Source organism: Neofelis nebulosa, chromosome 13 (assembly GCF_028018385.1).
Source record: "Neofelis nebulosa isolate mNeoNeb1 chromosome 13, mNeoNeb1.pri, whole genome shotgun sequence".
Taxonomy (NCBI): Eukaryota; Metazoa; Chordata; class Mammalia; order Carnivora; family Felidae; genus Neofelis; species Neofelis nebulosa.
This window is the reverse complement of record NC_080794.1, coordinates 79,564,612-79,590,718: the sequence shown is the minus strand read 5'-3', so window position 1 is coordinate 79,590,718 and position 26,107 is coordinate 79,564,612.

The following is a 26,107-nucleotide window of genomic DNA, read 5'->3' as shown; positions in this document are numbered from 1 at the left end:
GAGAGGAAGATACAGAATCCAAAGCAGGCTCCAGGTTCTGAGCTGTCAGCACTGGGCCTGATGTGGGGCTCGAACCCATGAATGCAAGATCATGACCTGAGCTAAAGTCCGATGCTTAAACAACTGAGCCACCCGGGTGCCCCTCAAAGGGATGATTCTTAAAAGAACATCAAAACTGAAAGGCAAATACTTCAGATCCCGTGAGGGTGATTGTGTGTGGGCCCGGCGGGCTGTTTCTGGGTCAGCGCATCCTGGAAGCTTGCTGTTTTCTTCCACTCCTCAGAGGCGGTTCTCTGACCAGCTCTGGGTTGCATTAGTTTCCTCGGCTTCTGCCAGGCTGCTTCTAGCTCAGGAGCGATCCAGGTCATGGCTCCCAGCACGCCTTTGGTCAGGGCCTTTCATCACTGTTGGGTTGGAGTTACTGCTTTGCCACAGAGCTCCTGCCTAAACACTTCCCCAGCCAGCATTTCTGTTAATAAAATGGCTACATCCCAGGGTCCGTTTGCTGATAGCGACAATATTTCTTTCTTTTTTTTTTTTTTTTAAGTTTATTTATTTTGAGAGAGAGAGAGACAGAGAGAATGAGAGAGAGAGCACAAGCAGGGGAAGGACAGAGAGAGAGGGACAGAATCCCAAGCCAGCTCTGTGCTATCAGCCAAAGCCTGACATGGGGTTCGAACTCACAAACTGTGAGATCATGACCTGAGCCGAGATCGAGTCGGACGCTTAACCGACTGAGCCACCCAGGCGCCCCGGCAACGATATGTCTATATAGCTTCAAAGTTTGCCATAAACCTCTGCCTTGACATGCATGAAACCCTATGAAATAGGCAGGCCCAACATTATTGTAGTTTACAGATGAGAAAGCTAAGACTCTGAGTTATTTGTTCTTGGAAATATAGCCCTAAAGTTACTTGGCTGAATGAAGTAAGTGACTCGGCCATGAACTATACCTGAGTGCTTCTCTCCCTAATTCATGCTGCCAACCCTGGTAAGGTAAGGTCAAGTACGATTCTTAGTTGGCTTCTGGTCTTGGTCAAGAAGCTGGGAGTGATACTCATTCACCAGTAAATATTTACCGTCTGCCAGACACTTCCCAGATGCCGAGGACACATTAGTCAACAAAAGGGACAAAAAACCCTATTGCTCGCAGCACCTGCATTTGGTGGTCTGCTCCTCAAGAGTGGGACATCACTTGTCCTGAGGTGAAACCTGACTCTGTGCTCAGCGAGCGGACGTAACAATCCTGGTGACGCTAGGCTTTGTCCAGCTTTGGCTCAGTGATTCCATGCCTCATCCCCTGAGGACTGCTTTCAGTCAGGAGCTGACCGTCTGCAGGGGGGTCTCTGACTTGTTCTCTTCTGCAAATCTGGACGATGGTACAGGCAAGCATCTCAGAGAGGAGGCACGAAGCAAAATAAGGCTATTACTCCTTTGTGCAGCTGTTAGAAAGGGTTGGTGACGTAACAGCCAGGCATCTCTTAACGTCGGTATTTCAAGTGAGGCTGAACGATAACATGGAACAAAAAAAAGCAGCTCCCCCATGTTGTTTCATTTTCAGCTGGCTTTACAGAACCTCTGCCCCGATGCAAATCATTTTAGAGGAAAACCAGAAAACCTACATCTGGGCTAAAAATATAGCATTTTTGCGGTGTATGTGAGCTTCGGCACAGAAAGTACTACATAGTTGATTTGATTCACAAAATAAGCCTTAAAGATCTGTTATATGCTGTGATTATCTTGGAATTTTTTGTACGATGGGAGCATGAACACCCAGCTCTGTGCTGTCAGAAATGTTTTCCTCCTTTCCTTTTTTTTTTTTTCTAATCTTCCTTAAAGTATTGGTGTGAATTAAACTCACCGAGGAGGAAACCAGTGAACATCCTCCATAACGCAGTTATGAAAATATGAAGAGAGCTGCTGTTGATCCCATCTGGACTGCTAGATGTTTGCAGACTAGGACGGGAGTTCTAGCAGATTTCTGACCTCCAACCCCAGACCTGGTTACAATGTCCTCTCTCCCTCTCCGAACATGCAAATGTAATTAAGAATGAGCAAAAACAAAAATAATAAACCTATAATCTGCTAAGAAGGCATAAGAAATAGTCACTGGCAAAGTGAAGTGACTTCATTGGGATCTGGTTGTACATGCTGTTTATAACACAGAAGAAGGGCAGCGGAGAGGTTGGGAAAACTACACCCTATCTGGCTACAAAAGTAGGAAATCTAGTACAGAAAATTTCTTCAGAACTTTTATCATGAAGTGTCAGAAATAATAGAAATTTCCTTTATCCGTGTATCTACAGGGTCAAGAGTGAGCACGTATAACAAAACTGAACACACTCTTTCATGAGTTGTAAAGTTCCTTTGTCATTTGTGCAAAGCCAGATGGTAATCCGTGGAGAGTAGAGCTCCATTTGTGGTCTCCGGGAGATGGCAGGGACATGAAATGTCTAGGAGAGCACTGAACTTCTGCTGTCAACCTCTGGACTTCCAGAAGCTTCTTTTAAATACAAAATATTTGAGAACTGCCCCTGATATTATACCTGTAATTTGATCAGTCTATAATATGGTTAGTTCTTCAAAGTTCAGGAAAAACATACAGTTAATTGTCTTGACCCACGATGGCATGAATCAGGTCTCATGACAGTTTGATGACAAAGATCTGAGGAAAGAGTTTCTGTGCAGTAAGAATCATGCATCTGCGTGGTGCCTCAGTGGCTCAGTCGATTAAGTGTTACACTCCGGCTAAGGTCATGATCTCCCAGTTCGTGAGTTCGAGCCCCGCGTCGGGCTCTGTGCTGACCGCTAGGAGCCCGGAGCCTGCTTCGGATTCTGGGTCTCCCTCTCTCTCTGCCCTCCCCCACTTGTGCTCTGTCTCTCTCTCTCTGTCAAAAATAAATAAACGTAAAAAAATTGTTTTTTAAAAATCATGCATCTGCTTAACTCTGCTGACAGTAAAATACGGGTTTAAGTTTTATCCGTGGCTCAGGAATACACTTTGTTGAAACTTCAGTTTTATGGCTTTCTTGTCTAAGACCAAACGAGATTACAGGGGTGACTTGCTGAGCCAACATGTCAGGAATTTAAAAAAAATAATTAAACTTCAAGGAAACAAAGAAATTAGAAGAGAATTTGCATCATATCGGGTTAATGAAGTTCTTAATGTTTACGTTTATAACCGGATACTATAACCCTTCCCAATTCAGTTATAGAGCCTACCTAGAATTTTTCATGCCAATAGTTTTTATGTACACCAGATAGTTATATGAATAAGCTTTGGAGTGATTCATTTCGTAAGGCAGAGGATATATTTGCCATGTGAAGAACCATCCCTGTTTTGGAAGTTTGGACTTTCATATATTATCTTTTCCTGGAATGACCCAAATAGGTCACAAAGCTTCAGTATCTCACCCCCTGTTCTTTATAACCAATAGTTAAACAGAGTTGGGGGAAAGGATGAAGATATATATCCTAGTTTCCTTGCCTAACTGTGGAGAAACTATCGATCACTCTAGATCCCTTCTAATCCAAAGGCTTTATAGTACAGTTTTATTAAAGCCACTGTTTATTAGGGCTTTTAGGGGCACCTGGGTGGCTCAGTTGGTTAAGCGTCCAACTTCAGCTCAGGTCATGATCTTGTGGCCCAAGGGTTCGAGTCCCGCGGTGGAGTCTGTGCTGACAGCTTAGAGCCTGGAGCCTGTTTTGGATTCTGTGTCTCCCTCTCTCTCTCCTCCCACCCCCACTTCTCTCTTTCTCTCTCTCTCCCTCTCTCAAAAATAAATAAACATCAAAAAAAAAAAAGACTTTTAAAAGACTACACAATTCTCAGATTCAATAAGGTTTTTTTTTTTTATCTTACATGTAGCATTTTATTGCTTTGTGTAATGTCATTGCAACGGCAAGGCAGCTCTCTACTTCAGTTTCCTCATCTGCAAAATGAAGCATTTAAAATTTTGTGCCTAGTAACTCTCAAATCACGTGGCTATACCTCATTCCCAGCAGGTAGGAAAATGCTTAAAAGTAAATTTTCACGTAGGCACTTTACAATAGACTTTGAGCCTTAGAATTGAAACCTTCTCTCCCTTGTATATGGGCATGATGTCAATGTACAGAACACTGTCAGGCATTTATTTATAATCAGAGGGGCTTATTATTAGAGTCTTCCCCAGGCTCTGCCCAACATCCTGTTATTTTCATCTCCCATTTAAGACAGAGAAGCCTGTTTCTCACTTCCCTTGTGGATAAAGCCAGTAATGAGAGTATGACATCCCAGTGCTCACCTACCAAATCTGAAACACATTCAGAGGGCCGTCCTCAATAGATGTCTTAGTGAGAGCTTCTAAGTGGAGCCAGGGAAGGATGGAAAGTTGGGTCACACTGCCCAGAGAGAGGCAAGGAGGAAATCTTTGCCAAAGAGAGAGCAGAAGGCAGAAAAGGGCCCGTGGATCTATTGCTTGAGCGTGGAATCTACTTCTTTCTCTGGGGATTAGGAAACAAGTGTTCCCTCTGGCTTTATCCTGAAGGAGACAACAGACCCTTGATATACCTTACAGAGGAATTGTGTGACCTTTCTAGCACTACAAGATGCTCTGGAGTCATCTTGTACGTTTCCTGCCCCAGTTCTAGAACCAGCTATTTCTCTAAGAAGCCTTGATTTCTTTTATTGGAGAATGTAGCCCAATTCTGGGCCTTTGGTGAGCTTATGGTTATTGCGGTGTCATTGTTTCTAGCACCTCTCAGTTGCCAGAGCAACAAAATATATATGTATACGAAACTGTGTATATACATATGCCTGCATGTCTCTGTGTAATCGTCTGAATCTATAGTAAGCTAAACATGAGTTTACTCTTGTGGCTCCCAGTCTAACCCATTACCATATTGATCACCCTAGGCTCTTCCCGTTGATGATGTGTAAACTTCTACTGCAATAGCGAGGTTGTCTCATACAGTTGTAATTTGTTGGGTCGTGTTCTGCATTTCATTGTGACCTCCGAAATCATTTTTCTAAATTTGCATGCATTAAGATTCACTCTTGGTGCTATAAAGTTCTATGGGCTTTAACAAAAGCACAGTGCTGTGTATCCACTGTTAGTGTATCATATGAACTAACATTAGCACCTTAAAAAAAATCTCTGCTTACATTCCTCATCTGTTCTTACACGTTGTCTACTTTTTCCACTAGAACCACTGACGTATTAATCATAGTTATTTTAAATTCCCTTTCTGATAATTCTAACGTCTGTTTCGTATCTGAGTCTAGTTCTGATTATAAACCCAAACGTATATGGCTAATTGACTTTTGCCAAACTCATTCAATGGTGAAAGATCACTTTCTTCAACAAATGGTAATGGGCAACTGGATTTCTTTAAAAATATTTTTTTTCACACTTATTTATTATTGAGAGACAGAGAGAGACAGAGCGTGAGCAGGGGAGGGGCCAAGAGAGGAGGAGACACAGAATCCGAAGCAGGCTCCAGGCTCCGAGCGGTCAGCACAGAGCCCGACGCAGGGCTCGAACTCACAAACCGTGAGATCATGACCTGAGCCAAAGTTAGACGCTTAACCGACTGAGCCACCCAGGCAACTGGATTTCTACATGTGAAAGAATGAATTGAGCCCTGACCTCACACCATAGACAAAAATCAACTCAGAATAGACCAACAACTTAAATAGAAGAACTAATGCCATAAACTCTTAGAAAAAACATAGAGGTAAATCTTCATGGCCTTGAATTTAGCAATAGATTCGTGGATATGTCCTAAAAGCACAAACAACAAAAGAAAAAAATAGCTAACTAGGAGTTCATCAATATTTACAACTTCTGTGCAACAAGGAAGTAAAAAGACAACCTACAGAATGAGAGAAAGCACTTGCAAATCATAAACATAATATAGATTTCATGTCAAGAATATAGAGCAATCTGCAGACTCAATGATATCCCTATCAAAATTCCAGTGGCATTTTTCACAGAAATAAAACAAATAATCCTAAAATTTGTATGGAACCGTGAAAGATTCCACATAGCCAAAGCAATCTTGTGCATTGCCTAAGGAAAATGCAAAATGGTGCAGGCAGTGTGGAAAACAGTTTGGTGGTTCCTCAAAAAGCTAAACATGCCATGACCCCATGACCCGGCAATTCTGCTCATAGGTATATACCGCAAAGAATTGAAACCAGGGACTCAAACAGATACTTGCATGCCAATATTCATTGCAGCATAATAGGCAAAAGATGAAAACAATCCAAGTGTCCATTAGCAGATGAAGGAATAAATAAAATGTGGTGTATACACACGATGGAATATTATTCAACCAGAAAAATGAGTGAAGTTCTGGTATAAAGTTCAATGTGGATGAATCTTGGACACATTATACCAAGTAAAATAAGCCAGATACAAAAGGACAAATATTATAATTATAACATAACGGAATTCCAATTGTATGAAATATCTAGAACAGGGAAATTTATAGAGACAGAAAGTAGATTAGAGATTGGTGGGAAGGGGAATGAGGAATTATTGGTTAATGAGTAGAGAGTCTCTGTTTGGGATGATGAAACAGTTTTAGAAAAAGATAGTGGTGATGGTTGCTATGGTGTAATTAGAAATATTCGGTCTTTGTCCCAGTTCCTGGCACACAGCAACTAGAACCCTTGTTTCCTGAGTGATAGGACTAACTCTGGTTATCCTAACAAGTCCCTTTTGATCACACCCCAGTTTACGATAATGAAGTGACTTAGGGTGGGGCTCCTAGACAGCTTCAGGAGAGGGGGCTGGTGGCAGAAAGGCTAAGTGATGATTAGAAGATTCGAACTTTCAACCCTATTCCCCAGCCCTCCCTCCAGCCCCAGGCTGGCATCTCTGGGGAAGGGAGAGTGGCTGGAATTGAGTTCTATAAAAACTCTTGAGCAAAGAGATTCAGAGAGCTTCTGAGTTGACCATCACATTGAAGGAAGGTGGTACACCTGGAGAAGGAATGGGGAGTCGTTGTTGAATGCGTACAAAGTTTGTTTTGGGTGGGGATGAAAAATTGTGGGAATGGTGGTGATGGCGAATGCAATAAAAGTCACTGAACTGTATACTTCAAATTGATTAAAATGGCAAATTTACGTTATACATATTTCATATCCTATGAAACAAAGCAAATTAATTTTTATCATATTAAAGCAAAAAACTTTTTTAAACTAAAGATTAGGGAAGTTGGGGAACTTGAAGATAATTGGTGGAGGTTGGGATTAAAATCCAGGTCTTTCTGGCTCTGTGGTCTACGTGCTCTTAGACACATTGGAGTCAGATTAGACTGTGCAGAAGTATCTTTCGCTTAGAATTTTTGAGCTGAAAGTAATAGAACAAGGGGGCCTTTGCAGATCACTCTCACGAGATGGATCGTTGTGGACAAGGGTGAGCCTCCAGGAATACCTAGAAGCCTAGCGCTGTAAGACGGCAGAGAGAGATCTAGTCTGGACCAAGGATATTGTTATGAGAATGGAGAGGAAGGCGGTGATTTGGGTAATACAGTTCAAGGAAAGAACTGAGAGCATTTGACGATGCCTGGAAATAGACAATGAAGGACACAAAAGGTCAACCTTGGGAAGACAAGAGTGGGCTGCAGCTGTTAGCAGAAATGAGGTATTTGAATAAGCCTCTCATTATCTTAATATGCTCAGGAGTGTGTTATCTCCCAACCACATGAACCCAATATTGGTTCCTAGGCACCAGGAGCTGGGAATACAAACCCCTCTCTGGACTATCCCCCTTCCACAGAGGCAATGATTAATCCACAGTAGGGTCTGGGAGAGGGAGAAGACAAAGGTAAGACACAAAGGATCTATTTTTCTTATTTTCCACCTAAGTCAATTCAGTGATAATCAATGCCTAGTTTTATGGTCTTATCTTCCTAGGTGCAAAGTTCAAAGTTCTACCTGCCTTTTGGCTGAGGAACTGGGTTTTGTTGCTGTTGCTTTTACAAGTGGACTATGACGTAAAAATAGCTAAATACCTATCAGCACATGGAATTAGTCATGGAGAAGGAAGGAACATAACCAGGACAGGGTGGTGATGGAACAGGAAAAGGAAAAGATACTGTGTGTGGTGGGAGGAGGGGGGGTGTTAAATTTCCAGCCACCTCTGTTCCCTGGTTTCAAATGCAATTTCTGCCCATCTATGGCTAGAAGAGAAGCCAGCCTTCTTCCATAGCTTCTGCAGCTGATGCTAAGTTGACAAATCATCCTTGGTAGCCCTTGGAGACAGAGCAGAGCTATCTAGAGACACAAAGACGGCTGAAGCTTACTCTGTACTCCTCGGTTCTCACATTTTCCCTCAAGAGACCCAAGTGATAGAGTTTTAGATAACTTGCCAGATTTTTATATTCTAACAAGTCAAAAAGAAAAAAAAAACCACAACAAAGCCAGTCTATTAATTCAATGAGAATTTTACATATTTATGCGCTCGATTGCCATCCCTTAGGACTCTCTAGGCTTTTCACCACAGGGAAGAGTATATTGAAGCTGAAAGAAAATATTCCTAAAAATACAGCAGAGAAGAGGTTTCTGATCCATTCACTATGTTCTTATGTAGCAAAACAACAAGAGGCGTGCACATGTAAAGGCTTTTTGGTCTATCACATATGGTGTTGCTGCAAAAATAAATCAAAGTTCTCGTATTAATAACACTTAGGAAAGTGTCTAGAAATGTGATGATTATGCTTAACCTCATGTAGTCTTGAAGCACTGTAGGAGCAGTGGCCACATAAGTTACGTCTGCCCTTGTACCTCAGTGTCTACCACGGGTGTTCAATATATATTCATTGGGTGGAGGGATAGTAATACCACTAGCTGACATTAGTGATGTCATGTAATCCCTCTAGTTGTATTAGGGATAAAAGATACCCTAAATGGTGGCAGCAGAGTAATGCAGGAGAATGTTAAGACATTTAAGGGGGGGGGGGTGGGAAATGTTGCTTTAGTGCAAAAATATTGTAGCCCTGAGTTGAAATCTAAGATGTTTATAAACATTTTAAGGTTGCATTATAAACCGGAGGTGGATGTCAGTTGGCTACTCGTCTAACTAGGAGCGGAAGGGATCTGAAATTACAACCTTAACTGCTTCTCCAGGTTGCATTTCTCTCTACCTCCTTCCCCTTCAGTTTTCTGGGGATCTGTTTTGTTGCCCTTAGCCAGCCTGACTTGTCGGAGGATCCCCATTCCCTTGGCTATCCTGGCCTAGATGTGGACACACATCCTGTTTTTAGTCTACCTGAGGTGAATTGAAATATTTCAAAACTACCCTCGTGGCCTCCATTTTGGAGCACATAACCCATATCTGTGGAGCCCATATCCCGTATCCTCGGTCACAGATACGGGATATGTGTTCCAAAATGGAGGACAAGAGGGTAGTTTTGAAATATTCCAATGCACCTCAGATAAACGACGTGGTCTTGCAAAGCGGCACATCTCAAACTATCACGTGTGTGGGAATCCCTGGGAGCATGTGAAACTGCAGATTCTCATTCAGGAGGCCTGGGTGGATCCTCCGGGAGAGGTTGATGGTGCTGGTCCACAGACCACACATTGAGCTGCAAACTGGGTTTTGTGCTCCTCATTTCTTTCAGCTCTATGGATGTATGAAAGGCTCAATCAAACTCCTCAGTCTCCTGGCCTGAAACAATTTTTGGTCAGTGGTGTTGTGCTTTTGGTGGTGTTCCCAGTCCCTTCCAAAATTTTCTTCTAAGTCTCCCCTCAGAGGTGACCTCAAAGACCACCCCCATCACCCTGGGCTGCTCTGAAACTCTTTCCCCTGCAGGGTTGGCCATGATCCCTGTCCTCTGAAGTGTGAAGCATCCCTCCTATCTGATTTTTTTTTCCCCGGCCTGGGTTATCTTGCACTGACTTTGCCACATTTTCCATCACCAGGACCCAACTGGTTTCTATGGTTTCAGTCTCCAGAAACCCAACCCTTGTCATTGATTTGTTTTGTTTTCCTGAGTCATTTTATAAGCTGCCTGCTGAGTTCCATTTTTCACTCGTGGAGACAATTTTGAACCTGGAATCAATCATGCTACCAGTCATGTGGGCTGGCCCCACAGCCACTATCCCAGTCCAAGCCACCAGAACATATTACCTGAATGTTGAGCTGCTTAACTCATGCCCAAACCACTCTCGCCCTCCTCCTATCATTCCGCAGCTAGAAGGGTAGTTTTGGAAGATGGATCCATGGGTCTCTCACTTTCTCTCCACCCCAAAAGGCAGACTGCTTCCTCGTTCTGTCCCAGTACTGGTAAGTGACTTGTCCTATCCATCCTTTGCCTGTCTCAGCTTCATGGAGGGGGTCCCAGCTCCTACGTCTCACCTCCTGCAGCCCAAGGCCTCACTTTTGTTAGCCAGAGCTTGGGGTTACTGAGGTCGGGAACCACAGAGGGGCAACCAGGGGCGATAGCTCCCTGGTATTCTCAGTTCCGTTTTCAATTCCAGCCACTGAGGGTTTGCTGCTCTTATGAGTTCTGCTCTATAATAGAACATTTTTATTCTGTATCCAGCACTTACAAGTGCTTTAGCAGGGATGTTGTTAGGTTGTCTGCTGCTCCCGGCACCAGAGGCACTTGGTTCTCGACACTTACCCTCCAGGCCACTCTCAGGTCTCCAGGTGTTTACTTCCTTATTAGGTTTTTTTTTTTTTTTTAATGTTTATTTATTTTGAGAAGGGGGGAGGGGCACAAAGAGAAGGAGATAAAGAATCCCAAGCAGGCTGGACGCTGTCAGCGCAGAGCTCGTGGCAGGGCTGGAACTCACAAACCGTGAGATCCTAACCTGAGCTAAAGTTGCAGCTTAACAAACTGAGCCACCCAGGTGCCCTTCTCACTAGGGTTTTTGATGCCATTCTTTCCCTTGGGAAGGTCCTCCCTACTGAAAAGTTAGACCACAATGAAAAGTCAATTACATAACGATAGTCCCTGATTCCTTTGAGAAAGTTGGGCTCCTCCCTTCCACGTGTTTCTACGTTTTCCTGCACTTGCCTGGCATAGATAGCGGTTCTTAACAGTTGTGCCTAACAAAGTGCCTCCTCCTCTGAAAGCAAAGTTCCTTGACGGGACGGCAAAGGCGCGTTAGTCTCGTCTCACCTTGTACAAAGCCCACAGCACGTCCCCGGCGATAATGACTATCAGCATCTACGGAGCTCTTTCTGTATGCCTCCCCGTAGCTTCATTAGTGTTCTCATTTGACAAATGGAGAAACTGAGGGATAAATTGATTAAGCTGCCCAGGGTTATGAAGCAGATCTGGAGTTAAATCCTGGCAGTCTGGCTCCAGAACCTACTGTCTTAACCTCTATTTTGTAGTAGGTGGCTGTTGCTCAGGACATTTTTGTGGGGTGACTCTTCCCGAGAGCCCACGAGCTCCCGCGCTCCTTGCCAGAGCCAGCCAAAGATCTCTCAGTTCTTCCTTTTTCACCAGATGACTCTTCTCTATGCACGCACAGAGGTATGGACATACTTCCTGGGTGAGGGGCTGTATGTCTCCTGCTCATTTGTGTGGCCCAGGCAGCTGGCAAGCCCTGAGATTGGTCACCTCCCTGGCCTGCCTCCTCCCCCAGGTTTTCTATGAGAACACCCTCAAGTGACACACAGAAGGGATCTTTCAGAACTCTACAGCTACGGATGAGCACGGATTCTGATTCAGTATGTTTGGGGTGGGGCTGTAGATTGTGTGTTTCCAGTCACTTCTCAAGTGATGTTGATGTGTCTGGTCTGTAGATGAATTTTGAGGGGTCAGGAGCTAGCATAGCATATTCCACTTCCTGGGCTTCCCTTTCCTAGTTAGTGTTTACAGCTAATTCCATGAGATATTAAAATATTAAATTGTGATATTACATGAGACTAAAAGAATGTGTATTAAGTACCTAGCACTGTGATTGGAACAGGATAGTAGGTATCCAACTGATGGTTTTGTTGCTTTTCCTATTTTATTTTTTGAAACATGTCAATGTCAAATCTGTAAAGATCGTATCATCTCACCTTACAATACTTCCACGGGAAATTAAAATACACACACACACACACACAAAGACACATACACACGCACAGAACTCTTGGTCCATTTTTAAAAAAAGAATCCAATGAACTCATTTAAAATATTCATCTAACATTATGTAGCACAAAAATAAGCAGTCATCTTCACCCCTTTGAAACTTAAATTTATTCTCCAACCACCTAACCTCCGGATGTTCTCTGCCTAACTATTAAAACCGATGATGAATCACACCAAGAAGAAACTCTTTTTGCTTCTGGGTTCTTACCATTACTGCAAATCCATAAATTGCCCAGAACTGTAGCTTTGAAGGTTGTTAGCTCCCAAGATTTCTATTATGAGTTTGCACTTAATCTTTGATCCTGACATATCTTTTAGGCTTCCTGTTTAATTATTTACTAAATACACTTTTAAAAGCCCTAGGAACCAGCCTTTCCTGTGGTTGCTGTCTACTCTTCTTGCCTCTTGGCATGTGTTCATGACCTTCTGTCTTTCGAGGGCTCTGTACTGTGCCCACATGTCGGTATTCTGGGGGACTCTCCTAATGGACTGATCGAGGAGCTTCTCTTGGTCTGGAACTCAGTTACTGACATTCTGACTGACACCAAGCATGAAAATCACATTACTCTGGTTGTAAAAAACCTTCACTGGCTACCTGTAAAGTACAGGATTATGTGCAAAGTCCTAGTTATTAACTTACAAGTCCTTAAATTGACTTGGTTTTGAATACCTCAGAGACATTCTGGAACCATACATCCCCAGTCGTTCTCTTTGGTCTCAGTCAATTGGATTAGTTCTTTTTGGCTGAAGACATTGAGCTACGGGGCATTTTTAATGTTTGCTCTCTACTTATGGAATTTATTAACCATGGAGGCCAGGCTGTCTTACTCTCTGTCAAGCTTTCAGTTGAAATTTAAGAGGTGCCCTTTCCAGATTGCTGATTTGGTTAAATCAACCATAAATCGATCCACCATTGTTTAGTTTTGGAATCACTGGTCTTTGGTATTTTTATGTATCTGCTCCAAGTGTTTGTTTGACATGTCATAGTTAAATCTTATATTATTCCACTTAATATCTTTTTTTCCCTCACATCTTGACTTGAAACACTGTCAAAGTGAATTTACTAATTAAATGCTTTGCATGACACGTTACCTTTTCCCATCTGCTTTAGAAGGGAGTCACAAGGACAGTGAGATATTATATGTGAAATTACTTGGATTGTGAAATACCAGGCATTATATTCAATTAGGTACACATATTTTACCTTATTTTTGTTCTCAATCAATCACCCACTCCACTGTTAGGGTGCTCAAAAATTAATTGTTGAACGGATGAATGAATGCTAGACACAAAGTGGGGCAGAGGTATAGGTCATATAAGATTCCTTTAGCAAGTTTTAATCTAGCATCCTTTGATAAGGTCTAAGTATGTCTAAAGTTAACTAACAATAAAATATTTAAATAGCAGACCAAGAAAAGAAAGAAAATTATGGCACAGGATACTACACAGCGAATGGCCAAATATATTCCTCATATAATTGCAGCTCTATGATCTCTGAGAAGAGTGACAGTCCTCAGGCTGTGGTAGTGAGGAGGGAAATCTGACTGAGAAGTTGGGTTTACATTGGACCCACGTGTGTGTGTGTGTGTGTGTGTGTGTGTGTGCACGCATAGAAATGGGTAGGCAAAGAAGAGGTGGGGATGTGGGAGGGTCTTACACGTGGATGGAATGATAGGACAAACCCAGATGGCTGTTATTTTTCTTAAAGTTGGATGAGGGGCATCTAAATCCAACCCATTTGGCTAGAAGAGGATTCAGAAAAAAAAAAAAAAAGATAGTAAGTAGGGCTTTATTACACATTTAAATTAGCAAAATAAGAAGTTCTCCATTTTCTTTTAATGAGGAAAAGAGATGTTTTCATTTTTCTTACAGTCTTAAAGACACTTGGCTGGGGTCAGAGGTGGGGGTGGGGTAAGCAAGATGGGGGAGTTGTTAGAGTTCTTCAGGGAAGAGAAAATAAAGAATCAGTTGCCGGTGGTGTTTTCCTTCCTGTTTTGGCTTGTTTGAGGGCTGGGTGGCGGGTCTGGAATAGTAGTAGGTAAGGTCTACAATTTGATTGCTTATTTGATAATTACCGCTCTAAACATTTTAAAATATGGAATCTCCCATACAGCTTTCTCATAGCCTATGAATACTATTTGGAAAGAAATGTAGTCTTGATATATAGCACAAGAAATCAGCCAATTCAATCCAATCAAGTGCAATTCTCTTCCGACAAGTAGTGACATGGTCTCTGTGCTTTTGGTATCATTGTTGCAGTTGCCAGGAGGCAAAGGAAGGAGGAAGCAGAGCTCAGAATCTACTTGGGAAGACAAGTCTTACACATGGGAAACATTTATCCATCAGACAAGAACGAGGCTGCCTAAGTACCGAGATCAGTCCCAAATATTGTCTCTCTGCGCTCCCAGATCTCAGAGAAGAACTGAGGAGGAAGGGAAAGGATTTATTTTGTGGGACAAAGTCCTGGAACTTACTCGCAGGAGTGGAACCCTTGCCACTCAGAGTATGGTCCACAGACCAGCCATATCAGGATCACTTGGAAGCTTGATAAAAATGCAGAACTTCAGGTCCCATCTCAGAGATCCTGAAGTAGAATCTGCATTAAAATATTTTTTTTACTAAAAAAATATTTATTTTTGAGAGAGACAGACACAGAGTGCGAGCTGGGGAAAGGCGGAGAGAGACAGAGACACAGAATCCGAAGCGGGCTCCAGGCTCTGAGCTGTCAGCACAGAGCCCGATGCGCGGCTTGAACCCACCAGCCATCATCAGATCATGACTTGAGCCGAAGTCGGAGGCTTAACCCACTGAGCCACCCAGGTGCCCCTAAAAATTTTTTAATGTTTATTTATTTTTGAGAGAGAGAGAGAGAGAGAGAGAGAGAGAGAGAGAGAGAGAGAAGGAGACAGTAAACACAAGTGGGGGAGGGGCAGAGAGAGACAGAGACACTGAACCCAAAGCGGGCTCCAGGCTCTGAGTTGTCAGCACAGAGCCCACGATGCAAGGCTCAAACCCACAAGCTGTGAGCCGAAGTGAGGGGCTCAACCCACTGAGCCACCCAAGTGCCCCCCTTTTTTTTAGTTTTATTTTTTTTAGAATCTGTATTTTAACAACACTCCAGATGATTCCTATTTACATCATAGTTTAGGAAACATTGTGTTAGAAGACTCCAACCAAACTATACAACAATGAAAACATCAGACAGACCCTTGGAAGAAGAAATCCAGGCCTGTGGGGGACCCCAGCTGTAGCCGAGCACTCCTCAAATCCCTCCCTCCCTCTGGCAGATCTCCTAGACTTTAATAGACTTTGCATGGAGTATCCAAAGACAGGCTTGGCCTCATATGCCAGGAGAGTTCTGCTCAATAGCCAACCCTGTTGAAATCTACTCCTGAGCTCTGACAGAAATGTAGAAATACTTGGAAGGTAGGCATAGGCTTGGGAAGACGCAAGGATTGAAAATGCCCTCTTTAGTGTGTCTGGTCCTACACGTAAGTGCCTGCAGGTATGGATTTGAGCCATTGTTTTCAAAAGTTGAAAAAAATTATACACATGCCAAAAAAAAAAAAGTGCCCACCTTCCTGTTTCTGTCATATAAGTTCATGCTTGCCTGGTTTGAATTAGTTAGAGTGGTTCATCATGGAACAAGGAGAGAAGAGACTTTTTAATGGAATTGGCAAAACCCAAGCCACACTGCCCAACAGAACAGGCTGAAAGTAAACAGCTATGGCCTGACTGTCTACATTTGAAAAGGGTTTCTCAGGCCTAAGATTGAGAGCGCTTGAATGGCTATAGAGACCATTTTACAATTATTACAATCCTTTCCTCATCCTTCCCTCCCACCCATCGGCACTTCACCCTTCCCTTCCTTTCCCTTCCCTTCTCTTCCCTTCTGCCCTTTCCCTCTCTCCCTTCCTTCCTTCTTTCCTTCCTTCCTTCCTTCCTCTCTTCCTCTCTCCTCCACCCTCTTTCCATACGATTTTTAAAATAATGTGGTTTCCATGCAAATCAAAACCAGCTGAAAACTTGCCAAGGCCAAGATGTAATTGAAGCTGGCATTTAAGCATTTGTGTCTCCTCTGTCTCTAGAGATATCATCATAAAATAAAAGACTTCATCAGATAATGTTTTCTTCATTATTCAACATCACAATTCTGAAGCGAAAAAAGATAATTAGACATACGGTGCTGTCGACACATAGTTTATGAGGAGCTTCTAGCTAATTAGTTATGGTAAAAGGTTTTTATATAGTCATAATTACTTTATATTTCAGAGAAAAAGAAGCAAACATACACGTATTTTATTTTACCTGGTGACAAGTTTATCAAAGTGAGGCTGGTATTTTGATGATCCTTTGGCACCTGCTTCAGACTTCTCAGGATATAATGCAAAGTGTCACGAAGGGGTTTTAACAGCACAACTCTTGTTAACTTTAATAGGAGCTACACATCTGAAATCCTTACACATCATCTTGCTAGATTCTTTGGAAAATATCATCCTCTTGGCATCCTGAATTTCCTTTGTCACTGATGAAAGGCTCACCTATGGAATCATTCAGAGAATGGTTGTAGTAATTTTGTTTAAAATATGAGACAACCCATCTTCACAAGAATCGTGTTTCTGTTCTGATTTCCGGGGGCGGCCCCCGAAGAAAAAATGCTGGCAAAAATAATACACTGGAAAACGTAGCATTCTACAATTGATTCGTTTAAAATAATTTCAGTTTATAAAAGCTATCTCTTTTTTTTTCAATTAGCTGTTTCTGCTGAATCGGTTGTTGTTCATCTCAGTGAAAGAAATGAAGACAATTTAAAAATATTCTTGGTTTTCCCCTTTGTGTCTGTACCAGTTCCAATAACATCTGAGCTGAGGCGAGAACCAGCACAACCTATGCCAGTCCTGTACCCACCTGGGTGTCCTGGAGGACGGGTTGTCTAATCTCTAGTGTTGCCCACCCCTGATGGAGTGTTAATCAGGTGGCAACACGCTCTATTTGTTCATCTTCCAGGATGTCCCAGGGCTGACGTATGCTTGGGTATGCAATCAAGGTATGCACTCAAACATGGGGCTACAGTACAATTTCCCTCAATCTGAGTCCACTGCATTATTTATTACAACAAAAGGCAGAAACCTGAGATATGCTAAAGAGGGCCAATGGACTCACAGCACAGAGCAAAATGCTAGTGTTGCCTTATCCACAGCTGGGGTTGCTAGCTGTCCAGTCCCAAGGACAATGGCAGGTTCGCGTTTCCCTCTTCTCTTACCAGAATATTTGTTGCCACAACACTTTTAGACAGATACGTGGGCATATTGTGGTTGTCATTTCTCGAGTGGTTAGTGATGCTTGCACTGTATCACATATTATATGGATTTGTTTCACTGAACCAAGGCCTTGCCACCTTTATGTGGATGAATAAGGTAACCAATCTTTCCAAGTTTTAGTTTCCTTGTCTATAAAACGAGAGTAATAATGGGATGAAGGTAGCTAACAAACGTCAGATTAGCACAATGCCAGACGCACGGTAAGTGTTTGGTACAGGCTAGCTGTTGTTATTTGTATCCTGAGAATAAGTCTATGAGTCAGGTACTCTTATTATCCCTACTTTGCAGATGACAAAGCTCGAAGTTACAGAGGTTACGTTATGTAGTACATATGGGTCTAAGCCCCGCTTCCAAACCCAAGCTGTTAGCCTCATCAGAAACAACTGTAACAACTCTAAGTTGTCACCCTCTCTTGATGGCTTCCTTTCACCCTCCATTCTGCTTAACCTACCGGAAAACAAGATCTAACGCTTCTGGTTCCTGGCCCTAGGCACTTGGCTGGCTTTTGTGTGAAGCCAGAGGACCTAGGAGCCTGGTCTGAGTATACTGGTATTGTTCGCTTCAATTTAGTCGGCTTTCAAGGCCTCCCAACTTATTCGTGTTCTTAAAGGGTGCGTGATGCAGGAGGAGAGGGACCCGACTAGACGTGCCCCCACATCCTTGTTGTCTTAGCATAGCTGAGTGGTCTTTCGTGATGGATAACAAGGCTCTCACCGCTCTGGTTTTTCCCTACTATCTATCCTTTCTGTATGGTTTCTGTCTTTAACATCATTCTCAGGGATGCTAACGTATCTTTCTTGGATAAATCAGGAAGGGACCCCTCATTTCCCTAGCCAGTCTCTGCCTTCAGCACCTCTCCTACATCTTCCACTTTTTCAAGAGGACCAAAAAAGGAGAATGGATCTTAGCATACGTTTCAAGGTAGCTCGATGCAGTTCTAGAGTGTGCTAATACAGATGAGGGGATCTCTTTAGATAGGAATCCCATTAATAAACTATGGTTTATATAGCCAAATGGAAGAAAATCTATTTAGAAAGACGAAATAAATTATGGTCAATTTGGAGCATATCCAGAGCCTAAGTAAGTGAGATCAAATGGTTTACTGTTTGCCATTAATGGGATTCATATCCTACATCCCTATTATACCCCGAATCTAAACCTGTGAGTTATGCCTTAGATATGGGGTTATGACACAGATTTATATCCTAGTAAAGAAGAGCCATCTTGAATCTCATTTCCTTGAGATAATTAAGACAACAGTTAAGATTTCTATGTATTTTTAGTGGGACTATTTTTAGTTCTGATTCTAATCACTAACAATTGTCCTGTAATCTAGGAAAGAATTACCGATTCAGAGTGACAAACTAATGCTTGGATATAACCTCTCTTTTGTCTCTCCTTAAAGGGATAAAAGATAAAAGTATATCTTTGGTGTATCCAAGGTGAATGGTTTCATAAATTTGTGATACTTCAGGTCCAATCATCATCTTTAGCTTATTTATGCAGAACACTCTAATATTTAAAGTTCTTAAATAAAGAATTCTCAACTGTGTTAATTAATTCTCAATTAATTATGGTAATTTGTACTAATTACTAATGTAATTACAAAATTGAAGATTAACCTGGAAATTTGGAAGAGCAACGTTTCTGTTAACTAAACAGGAATAAATTACATCGGCAAGAGCAGAGGCAGGGGCTCTTTTAATTTGGCCAGCTCAATGCCTGCAAAGTACAATATAATCTGGGAACATCTGACTTTAGCATCTAATCCATTTGCAAGATGTGGGATCAACCCTACGCTCCATTTCATTGTGATACAGATCCTTCAGTCTTCCACAGCTTTTTTCAAAAGCTGTTACCAACAATGACAAGATCCTCTCTAGCTACACAGGGAAAAACAAGAGTAGGTCCTGTCCTAGAGCATTTTGTCAGTGTCTGCCGAGGCTGCAGGAAAGCCAAGGAATTGCTGGATCTGTTCACTATTTAAGGGAACTGAAGAAGTATCAGTCATCTTTGTTTGCTGAACCCATCATAAAGACTCTATAGGGCATGCTCACTGGGACAGTGACATAAATTACAGGGACCACTTTCTTGCTAAGTTTCAAACAGATGTACAGGAAAATTGGAGTGGGTTCCAAAGTAATAAGAAGAATTAGGCTGTTTGAGATGATGAGCAGTATCATTCACTAACCATTAGTTAGAAACAGGAGTAACTAGCTCTGATCTTATGTATTGCGTCATTTTGCATACTAAATGTTACTTACAGGGCTTAAGGGGTTATGTTTCTCTATGACTTACTGACATTGAGTCATTTGGTTCATTTGGTAACCAGTGTGTGCGTCTGAGTGTGTATCTGAGAGAGAGAGAGAGAGAGAGAGAAACTCCCCCCGTGTCAGGTTCTAGATCTTGAATATACAAAGATGAAAAAGTAAAACTCCAGTCTTCAAGAAGCACTCATCCAAGGAGAAGTGGTGCCCCATAATTTCCTCCGTAGAAAATTACAGCTTAGAGAACAAAAGTTATCAGGAGGGGGGACAAAGACCACTTTGGGAATATGACTCATTGAGCAACAATTTCCAACTCATAGTTCATATGTTGACCTAGCCTAGACTCATGGACAGCAGGATTTTGAGGGTTTGCATATGGTGGAATAATTCATCTAATTCCTAAGCGGTAAAGAAAGGGTCATTTTGCTTCTTTCACCTTTAGGCTCAAAGAGAAGTATTTCCCTGCGAGCTGGTAAAGAAGAATCCATTGGAATTTCATATAATCTTTATTTCCCCTCCCTAAAACTTGCTGACTTATGTTAGATCCTAAAACTACTTTTAACCTGTAATAAAACTACGTTTCTTCCTCTGAGGTTGAGCAGCCATGGCTTGGAATACTGTGCAGAATAACAAAAACATGCTTCTTAAGTCCTTTAAACGTCCAAAATGAAATTTGCCACATTAAAGCCAAGTATTGTTATTAATGACAGGAATTGCCAACATGCTAAGAACAAAGGAAAGCTCCAAGCACTTATCATTCATCTTATGCTTTTTTTCTTTAATAGCAAAACCTATCTTGTTGTAAATTATTAGTTGTAAATTACTTCTTTAAAATCTTATGACTGTTCTTTTGAGTAAACCATGAAGTAGATTTTCTCTGTAATTTAAAAAGCTACCAAATGAGCTATAATTCATTTACTATTAACATTCAAATAAAAACTTTAAGCCATAAGAAGAAAATGAGTCATGGTTGCATCACAAGAATTAACTTCAGAGATACATTAAAGAATAAAATATTAGTTTCAGTACATTGGGATTAACTATTATTTGCAACCCAAACACTGGTAGCACTCTATTTTATGATCGAAAGCACAAAAAAAAAAAATACATGATTAATCCTGACCTGGTATCTATTAACATTAATCTAGATTAGTGTCTCCCAACCCTAGTTTTTTCAACTCCCGGGCATTTCCAACTACCTCAAGGGATGGTGTAAAATTCTTCAAAATTCTCTAAGCAAAATTAATTTTAATTCACATTAATATTAAAAATAAATGTATACCATATGGCAGACTAGAGGAAAGAAAATACTAGAAAGTCAAACTCATAACTTAGAAAAAGATTCCAACTCATTAGCCAACTTAAGTGGGGATTTAGATAACACTTTTTAAGCCACAGATACTCAGGAAAGAATGTAGTTCTGGAAACCAAGAAAAATATTACTGAATTTTAAGTCACCAAATTGCATATTAAGCTCTCTTGATGAAACACTTTTCTTTACAATGAACTAATTCTAGTTTTAAAAACATTTACACATGTCTTTGCTCACTCATAGTTTTGGTAAGGGCAATGTTTTACTCCTAGGCTTCACAGTTTATAATACATGTCCACGTACACTATCTCAGCTGCTAAGTAACACTGGGAACCTGTCTGGCCACAGAAAGAAACAATGGAAAGGCTATCTCAATGAAAGATTTTCACCGAACTGCATCTCAAGTGGACAAAGGTTGCACAACACTGTTGAGAGTTCATGTCCACCACGGCACGCTTGGGAGAGACAGGAATAGGGAAAGCTGTTACTTCTCCAGCTCTAACACCACACCCAGAAGCTAAGTGATCTGTGAACATGGCCTCACTCTGTTCTACTCCTAGATAAAGTAGAGGGAGGAACGGGCAGAAGTTACGGGTAGAGGGGATAAAAGAAAATAAATGATTGCTTCAACAGAGACTGAACTTAAACGAAGCAGTGTGGGTACTGATAATTGGGGAAACTGGGTGGGTAGACGGGTGGACACCACAGAAAGCTCAGATTGAAGCAGTTTGAAATAGCACCTGTTGGTGAAAACATCTGAGTTACAAAAAAGAAATTCAGGCAGAGGCTCACTCACTCTTGAAAAAAGATCAACTCTCCTACACAAATTTAAAACAAAGATGCTGTGCTTGTTATAACACTCAGGGTACTGAAGAATATTTTTTAAACCAAAGTTTCATCTGCATTTGTGATGATTTGGGCCCATCTCACATTATAATTTTAATACTTATTCAGAGGAAGGTAATTAGAAATAATACCTAGACAGTTTTAATGTTTTGAGCATGAATAGAATTTTTAGTATACTTAAAATTAAGTGAATTTACTGAGGGCATCATTATAAGAAGCTGAACACTAAGGAAGCTATTAATAATTTGGAAATCTTGGTTCTCATGAGGAAGTGTTAAATCTACCTACTGAAGAACTATACCAGACGTGTATTTAACTCATAGATCCTAGTATTATTAAAATGCAAAGCAGGATGGATATGATTGTCCATGCTTCTAAGCTATCCTCTGAATCTCTTCCTGCAGGTGGCAGACACAGAAAAGCATAAATAGGCTTTGAAGGGATTTCTGGTCCTAGTACGAGAGTCAAGAATCATAGAACTAATTCTTAGTTGGTTCAGTAAGAGTTGATCATTCAACAACTTTTTGAAAACTCTTAGCAGTCCATAGTCTCGGCTTTCAAGAAGTCATAGTACCGTGGGACAAAGAGATACAAACAAGTGAAGTTAACACAGTATAGTGGAGGCTTCAAAAAAGATATGTATACAAGATCCTAACAGCTCATAGAAGGGAGTGAAGGTTTCTTTGTAGGGGAGGTGGGAAAGCCCTCCCGTGGAAGGTAGCATTTGAACTCCCAAATGGAAAGCAGGAATGACCATGTGTGAGAGAAGGTCATTCAAGGCAGAAGGAAGAGAAAAATGAAAGGAAACAGGCATGGCGGAGGGTGGTGGTGGGGAATGAAATGGTGTGTTCCAGGGAGGAGGAAGACGGATAGTGCACTGGGGGTACAGGGCGTGTGGCACACAAGTGGAGAAAAAGGCGGCTGTGCAAGATGGCAGGAGGTAGATAAAGAAGGGCTAAAATTGGGGGGAACATAAAAAAAGCATTCACAGCACAAAAACCTCCAGGAAAACAGTATTGGATTTGGCAATCATTTTAGCCTTGCACTTGCTCCCAATTCTGAACCTTCTAGTACCCAGTTTCTTCAAGAGAATACCAAGCTAATGATAGAAATCAGCAGGAAAAACATGTTTTTCTCTCTTGAAATATGCTTTAGTTTATTTTCTGGAACACATTTTATATTGAACTCATGATTGTTATTTTAATTTCGAAAACATTTACCAAAAAAGAGAACTAGAGAGGATTTACGCCTTGATTATTAAGAATTGCCAGATTGTTACAATTCTATTGGAAAATTAAAAAGACTTCAAGTATATGAATTTGATGAAACCACAATCCACATTTACAACTGCACACTTATAAATGAGACCAAATTTTCACCTCCTGTGTTTCCTCTGGCTATAATCTTTCCAACTATACTAAAAAGCTGCTGGGAAGTATGCCTATCATGAAAATTGCTCAATTTTCAAAATGATCTATGAATCATAATGGGAGTCTTGGTAGTTAAGTGTCTACAATAACGTAAAAATGCCTCCCAGCCCTTTAACAGGTGGTAGAAAGAAGTCAGAAGTGACTCTTACAATGGTCTTTCTTCATCCATTTAAATCCCAGTATATCAGACAGCATTAGGAGAAATACAAAAAAAAATAGAGCATGACTATAATAAGATATATAGGCTTATAGTATAATCATGGTAAGAGAGATAGGCCTCATGCAATGGAGCCAGACTGCTTGGGTTAAAATCCTGGATCCACAATCTACCAACTAGGCAATCTTGAGCAAGTTATTTCACCTCTCTGGGCATCAGTTGCTATGAAAACAGAATGCACCAATAATAGCTACTAAATAGGGTTATTATGAATGTTCTAAGAATATTCTCTTTGCCTCCCTAGATCTTCCTTGAACCCTTCTCCATCCTGCTTCTGTACCCTGGGAGGCTGGCCCATAAAGGTGGCGCCATGGAGCTCTTTCCCCTCTGGCTTTCTGTCCTGTTTGGCCGATGGGGGGGTGGGGGTGGTTAGGAGGCAAGTGGGGTTGGGTTGTTTGTTCTTCTTGCTCCCTCCCTGCCAGGTTGCCAAGGTTGTCTGCAACCCACCGGCATTCTCTTTGGGTCCCTCTATTCATGCTTTCTCCTCGCCCCTTCAGGCAGGCTGAGGGGTGTAAAGGCTCCATGCTGCTGTTAGCCAGGGTGTTGCACAGTCCCGTATTGCGTTTTCTAAATCCCACTTACACCTTTGTAAATATACCTTTTGTTCAATTCGCTTCGATTTATGCAATTTGGGTGTGCCATCTGTTTCCTGCCAGAATCCTGACTAATAGAATGAGTTCCTCTTTCTAAAGCGCTTAGAGTAATAGCTGGCCCATGAGAAGCACTATGTAAGTATTTGATAGATAAATAAAATAAGTGAGATTTAGAAACTTTTTTTTTGTAATCGATTTGAACATATCTTTCTGTGTCCTGCTGTACAAAGCAAAATCTTCAGAAATATTTTCCCAGGTAAAACTGTTCTCGTCAGTAGAGTTTCTGGGCATGATATAACCATCGTTTTATTTCTAATCATGTTTGTAGTGCTTTGGTTTACAGAACTCTAAGTAAAATATTATTAAAGTTTTAAAAATTCAATATGAGCCTAGTGGGGAATTTATATAACTATACTCATTATAATCATCACATACAGTTATTTCTACCTTCTTTTTTATACTTCGTTGGCTCTTCTCTATACACCTTTTTTTCCCCAGGTACAATATTGTCTCCTTTGATGCCTTAAACCAAGTTGGGTGTGAACCTACATTTCTAATCATATGGTTAAATATAACAGTATTTCCCAATTTCTAAAATTCAAGTGTATCTCTTAAAAACAATAGGCTTGTTACTTTGCATGAAAGACAAGAGGTTTTGCATACTGGGCTCCACTTTTCCCCTCCTTCATTTCTTAAATCCAAGATCCTAGGATCCCTCAATTCCCATTTTATTCCAGAATATTTATCTATTCTGTGTACTACTATCCTTTTTTTCAGTCACTTGAACTGGATAGCAGAAGCAGCCAACTTGTTTGAGCTCATATTTACTTATTTCTTATTCACCCGAGGTTGCCTCCAATTCATCTTAGCAGTAGTATCTCCATTCAGTATCTTTAAAATTCCTTTTAAAAATATTTTAAAAAGTTCATTTATTTTTGAGAGAGAGAGACAGACAGAGAGAGAAAGAGAGAGAGAGACAGAGCATGAGTGGGAAGGGGCAGAGAGAGAGGGAGGCACAGAATCCAAAGCAGGCTCCAGACTCTGAACTGTCAGCACAGAGCCCGATGCGGGACTCAAACTCACAAACTGGAAGATATGACCTGAGCAGAAGTTGGACATTTAACCAACTGAGCCACCCAGGTGCCCCAATATTTTTAATTCTATCAGTTCTTAATATTATGGAGTATAGCTTCCAACAAGCTGCAAAAAAGAGAGTCTGAAACTTTGTGACTTGAGAATATCCTTCTTGTCTACGCCCATACCACCCTGAACGCGCCCGATCTCGTCGGATCTCGGAAGCTAAGCAGGGTCGGGCCTGGTTAGTACTTGGATGGGAGAATATCCTTCTTTTTGCTTTTATACCTGAATGACAACTTGATCAAGTGGCCCAAATCTTTTCCTAAGGGTTCTATAGATGTTACTCCAGCATCCTGCAATACTTGCTACCGTAGAGAAATATGAAAATAGTCTGGTTTTTACCACTTTGATATTAAGCAAAGTTGCTGGGTAGAAGACCATCATACAAAAATCAATTGTGTTTTCTTACTCCAGCAGCCAACCTTTGAAAGAATGTTTTACTTTTAGAAGATACCTTGACAAAGCAATTAATGTCTAAGATATCCAGGAATAAATTGATGAAAAGTTACTTGAAACTTGATAGTAGTTTTTTTGCTACAGTGACAGTTACAGGGGTCCTGTACTAGCAGCCAAAGTGTCACCTGGGATCTTGTTAGCAATGCAAATATTTGGACCCCAACACAGGCCTAGTGAATCAGAAACTCCGGGGATGGGGACAGCAATCTACGTTTAATGTGCTCTCCGGGAAATTGTGATGCACAAGTTGTGATGCAGGACCACACTTTGAGAACCACTGTTCTAGACCAACCCTTCAACATGTGAATATGAATTTATGTACAAGAATGTTCACAGAAGCCTTTTTTTGGTATTAACAAAAAACTATAACAACCCAAATATTCACGGAAGACAGAGTGAAAAAGTGAACTGCGATGTGTTCCTAGAATACTGTGGAGCAGGGAA